Here is a 5,418-nt window from a genome sequence, read left to right as displayed (position 1 = left end):
CTATTCTTGGAGAGATTTCGCACACTTCGAGAGATTTGGGAGAGATTCACTATTCTTGGAGAGATTTCGAATACTTAGGGAGATTTGGGAGAGATTTCACATACTTGGAGAGATTTGGGAGAGATTCACTATACTTGGAGAGATTTGGGAGAGATTCACTATACTTGGAGAGATTTGCATTCTAACACTTTCTAGCTCCTTAGGAACTCATATTGAACACTTAGGAGTGTTAGCACAATCTCACAATAGTCCTTACTTACGTGAGGACGGAATTTCCTAGCCAAAAGTGCTAGTTGTGACAGTGTAGGACCCCAATCTGCTGGGGCGAGGTCAGTCAGAGAGTCATGGGGAGTACTGAGGTAGTACTCAAGACTACTGAGAGGATCCAGCAGGTCCGGAGCAGGCTCCAGACTGCTCAGAGTCGGCAGAAAAGCTATGCCGACAAGCATCGTTCAGACTTGGAGTCTTAGGTGGGCGACATGGTTCTCCTGAAGGTGTTACCTTGGAAAGGTATCATCTGCTTCAGGAAGCGGGGCAAGCTGGACGAAGGTACATCGGTCCGTTCAGGGTTTTGGCTCGGGTGGCCCGGGTTGCTTACTGTTTGGATCTTCCAATAGAGCTCAACCAAATCCACAACACTTTTCATGTCTCCCAGCTGCAGAAGTGCTTAGTGGATGACTCTGCAGTAGTGCCTTTAGAGGACATACAGGTTGACGACAGCATGAACTATATCGAGAGACCAGTAGCTATTCTCGACAATAAGACGAAGGAGCTGAGGAACAAGAGGGTGGAGCTAGTGAAGGTGCAGTGGCTGCACCGCAAGGGCTCAGAGTGGACTTGGGAGCCCGAGGAGGAGATGAGGGAGTATTACCCGGAGTTGTTTCCTGACGTAGCAGACTTCGAGGACTAAGTCTATGACAAGTGGGGGAGAATTGTAACGCCTAGTTCCTAGTATGTATTTAATTAAAGATTTATTCCTTTTTGTATAGAAACTCGACGATTTGGAGGCCCCAAACTCGTCAAGTAGGAATGGATATTGGACGCGGGTTGTAAAGACTACTCGACGAGTTGAGAGCCCTCAACTCAACGAGTAGGCTGGCAGGGGTGAAACCCTAATTTAGGACTTTTGCACCCTATTTAAGCATCTTAATCCCCTCATGCTAGCCTTATTCCCAGCCTCCAAGTCCCAAACCCTAAGTCCAGAAACCCTTATGCATTTGTGAGCTTGTGAGCCATTTTTTAGTGAAGTTTTGTGTGTGTTGAAGCTTGTGAATGAAGGAGAAGCTTGGGGATTCAAGAAGAAGCTAGTAGATCCAAAGACTCCATTTCATTCTCATCATTTCCTGGTAAGCAAGTCTCAAACTTGCTTAGTAACTTCTTAGATCTCCTTATTATCATTTTATTGGGTTTTTGGTCTAAGAAGCATGACCTTTTGGAAATGGACGTCCCAAGTGGGTATACCTTCAGATCTAGAACCTTGAACGGCTCTCATGGCATAAAGGTGCAAACTTTATGGCCATTGAAGCCCCATGCAAGCTTTATGATGTCATTTTGGCCTTTTAAGCTCCAAAAGGCCATGCATGGAGAGAAAAAGATGGAAGCTTTACGTGTTCTTGTAGTGTCTAGGGTCTAGATCTCAGTTTATATGTCTTGGCTTACAGTATTGATAGCTTTTGGATCAAGATCTAGGTCTTAAAGAATTAGGGTTCGAGCTAAGCCCATTATGTAAGGCTATTAACAAGTAAAGTTGGAAACTTTACCCTTAAAAGAACATTTTTAGTGTATATGTGAAGTATGAAACTCAGATATGAAGAGTAGGGGGTTAATCCATTAAGATGAAGGAACAGACTGAAGAACTCGGCGAGTCCATAGAAGGACTCAACGAGTTAGAACGATTTTTCCCGATTCTGTAAAGGGCAGAACTCGGCGAGTCTAAGGAGGGACTCGACGAGTTCACTCGTTTTATCACGATTCTGCTGAGCATGGAAACTCGGCGAGTCAGAAGGATGAATCGAGGAGTTTAGTCAACTCGGGGTGTTGACTTTGACTTTGACTGGACATTGACTTTGACCATGACCTTGATTTTGACCAAGGTTGACCCATGAATGGGTCTTGAGTATAGAATGGTATCTAACGGGGGTTGTTTTTGTATAGGGCTTGAGTAGAGCCGGTTGTAGGACCAGAGACGTTTTAGCTATTTCACCCGACATTTGAGATGAGTTTCCTCCTGTATGAACGGGTCGAAGGCACCAATGTCAGCCGTGTATGTATGCTAGTATGTTCCGGGCTTAGGTCCGATGCCGGGAATAGCCCAATGTAGGTTTATATGCTTCCGGACTTCGGTCTGATGTCGGGGAAAGCCCCCGGAATGTTTGTATACTTGATGTGTTTATGATTTTTTTCATGTGCTTGTTTATATGTTCGGGGCTTCGGTCCGATGCCAGGGTAAGCCCAAGGAATGCTTATATGTTATGTTATACGTTTCCGGATTTCAGTTCGATGTCGGGCGTAGTCGGAGGAATGTTTATATGTTTATGTTGTATGTATTGTTGATATGTTTATATGTATACCGGATTTCGGTCAGATGTCGGGCGGGACCCGATGCCGGACTGGTCCGATGCCGGGCGGGGCCCGATGTAGTGGGCAAGGCCCACTGTTATGTTATTATGTAATTATGTGTATGGTATGTGGTAGTTTGGGGAGACTCACTAAGCTTTGTGCATATAGTTTTCAGTTTTGGTTTCAGGTAGCAAGGGGAAGAGCTCAGGATGATTGCAGTGCACACACCATTTGTCTAGCCTGGGATGTTTATACTCTGATATATATTTGACAGATGTTATGATATTTTGAGATACACGACTTATGATTTTTACATGATGTTTTATGACTATGGTTTTCTCAATGATTTAAAACGAAATTTTTGGACTGTATTTTTGGGATGTTTCATCTCTCCTTTCTTTTCCCTTTTTTTTAACCAGAAACACCACCAATGAGGGTGGCTTGGACCACCAGCTACTGAGAGCCACCAAGGCAACCGCCACCTCCTGTTTCGATGATCATCTGACCTCCCAAACACCCCATGATCATTACCACCTGCTCCCTCCCCCCTCTTCTCTTCATCGTTCTCATCGGGACAGAAAAGACCCCGAGGAAGTAAGGTTATTGGAGCAACCTATTATCACAGATAAACCACCACTCGGCCACCACCACCTTTTCCCACCTACTGTTGCAATCTTTAGTGGTATTATCCTAGTTCTATACTCTATTTTTTATTTTTATTCCGTGAGTTATTTCAATTCCAAACATAGGTTAAAAGTTTGTTGCTATTGGTGTTATGTCACACCACCGGCCGAGGCGACGAAACATACTGGGCTGTGTGACTAAGTCCATTGATCATAGGTAAACTGAATATATATCACAAGTACAACAATAAACAAAACAACATTTGTATTCCATCTTGATGTTTGAATACAAGGTTCTTACAGATAATAATAGTACATAAATTGTCTTAACAGATAGGCAAATAATTTAATAGCTATTAAACTAGGCCGTCTGTAATTCATTCAGTCTTGAATGTTTGTTTAGTGATTTCCTGAGTATATGTAGTTTTGAGGGGTAACACAAGGTTGGTAAGAGTTATAAGTTTTTTTGCTAACAACAGTAATACTTTTAAAAAGTCTAAAGAGTATTTTTCTTATAAGTATAACCATACTTAAAATAGTGTTTGTAAAGAGTCTTTGAATAAGCTTTGAAAACCACAATGTATCTTTGCATAATTAAATCCTTACCTAAAATAGTTTTGAAGGAAACCAAGCCTATGGTTTGTATTAAGAGAGAGAGAGAGAGAGAGAGAGAGAGAGATTATAGTTAATGTTTATAGTGAGTCTTATAACCAAGCTATGTGACTGAATGAACCCCCTACAGTGCTTCATTGGACGTTTTAGTAATAATAGTAGACACTTATCACCTGCTTCAATTGATCAGTCGCGGTTGTAGCTAGCAACCATAGGTGGGGATGTCAACCTCGTATAGATCTACATATATATTTATCTCGCTCCAAAGATTAACGGTTATAGTAGTGTGGATAAGTGAAGTGTTTAGACTTAGCTAATGAATATAGTCTCACTAAAAAGCCTTTAACTAAGGTTTGTGAATAGCTCCTAGCCTTAACTTATGTGTAAATAAGTCACTAGGCATAATGAATTTCCCATTATAAAAGCAGAGTAGTTGGTAAATATGCAAAGTGTAAGGTACTCGCTTTTATAAGGTAGTACATTTCAAATATGTAACAAATAAGTTTTAAGTTATAATGGTTATAACTTATTTGTATTTAAACATTTTCGTATACATACATGCAAAGTATAAGTTGAAATACAACAAATTTGGTGAATCTTTATGACACATTTTTATGATATGCAAAGTTACGTAAGAATCACATGTTTTTGTATCATGTAGCATTTGTAGTGTGGACTAGTTATTTCACGATAAAATAACTACAATATGTATATGAAAAGTTTATACTAGTTTATTTGTAACAATATGTTACATTATCAAATAACATTTTTATAAACTAGACTTGTTGCATTTTCACATAAAATGATAACTTGTTTGCGTAAACAAAGTATATAGGCACATGTATTCCCCCCTGAAATAATTGAAATTAATAAAAAGGGATCGTAAGCACTCACCCTTGAAGCGTGAGTTTGATTTTTTCGGAGTTGGTTCATTCTTGTTAAGCATAACGTGAGAAACCGCAACTTTACAGCTCTTGAACTTTGAATAACTTATGGCACATTTTAATAATAATTTAAACTAAAGGGAGTATTTTTGCAATGGCTAAAAGAAATAGGACCTGGTTTGTAAAGATTTCAATCTAGGGGCTAATTTTAATTTAAATAAAACAAGTGAGGGGTTGGTTAGTGATATTAACACAACATGTGGTTTGTTTTAGGCAATATTAAAAACGATGGGAAGGATCATCGTCCTCATCAGATCGCTGAAGAAATAAACAAACGAAAGGTAGAAATTAAGAGGATGAACGGGATCAAAAAGTGAAAGCAACAAGGGCTACTCTGACGGTCTCTTGGCCGCCGCTTTTCCCATCCGGCAAAAACACGCAAAAAGGAAGTAGGGTGGATCGGAGATCGAACAATCAGTCAATAAGGATGGTCCGGGGGTGTTCGACTGAGAAACTAATGGAGAAAATCGAAGGCAGCTCGGTGTGAATCGGTGGAGGCAAGGCAGATCCTGAGGAGGGCAGCCATCACTTTCCGGCGAGCTCCTCTTTATACACTTGTTCTGTTGCCAACAGTAGTAATCCAGAAGGTGTTAGCTCTGATTAGCAAGAAAAAAAGATAGTGGGTATCCGGTGGCGATTCACGAAGTAAAAGGGGAGCCTAAGATGGCGATCATCGTCGT

The sequence above is a fragment of the Lactuca virosa genome, chromosome 3, assembly GCF_052849685.1.
Source record: "Lactuca virosa cultivar CGN04683 chromosome 3, Lactuca_virosa_CGN04683_v6, whole genome shotgun sequence".
Classification (NCBI taxonomy): Eukaryota; Viridiplantae; Streptophyta; class Magnoliopsida; order Asterales; family Asteraceae; genus Lactuca; species Lactuca virosa.
The sequence above is the reverse complement of the archived record's forward strand: the minus strand, read 5'-3'. Positions refer to the sequence as shown.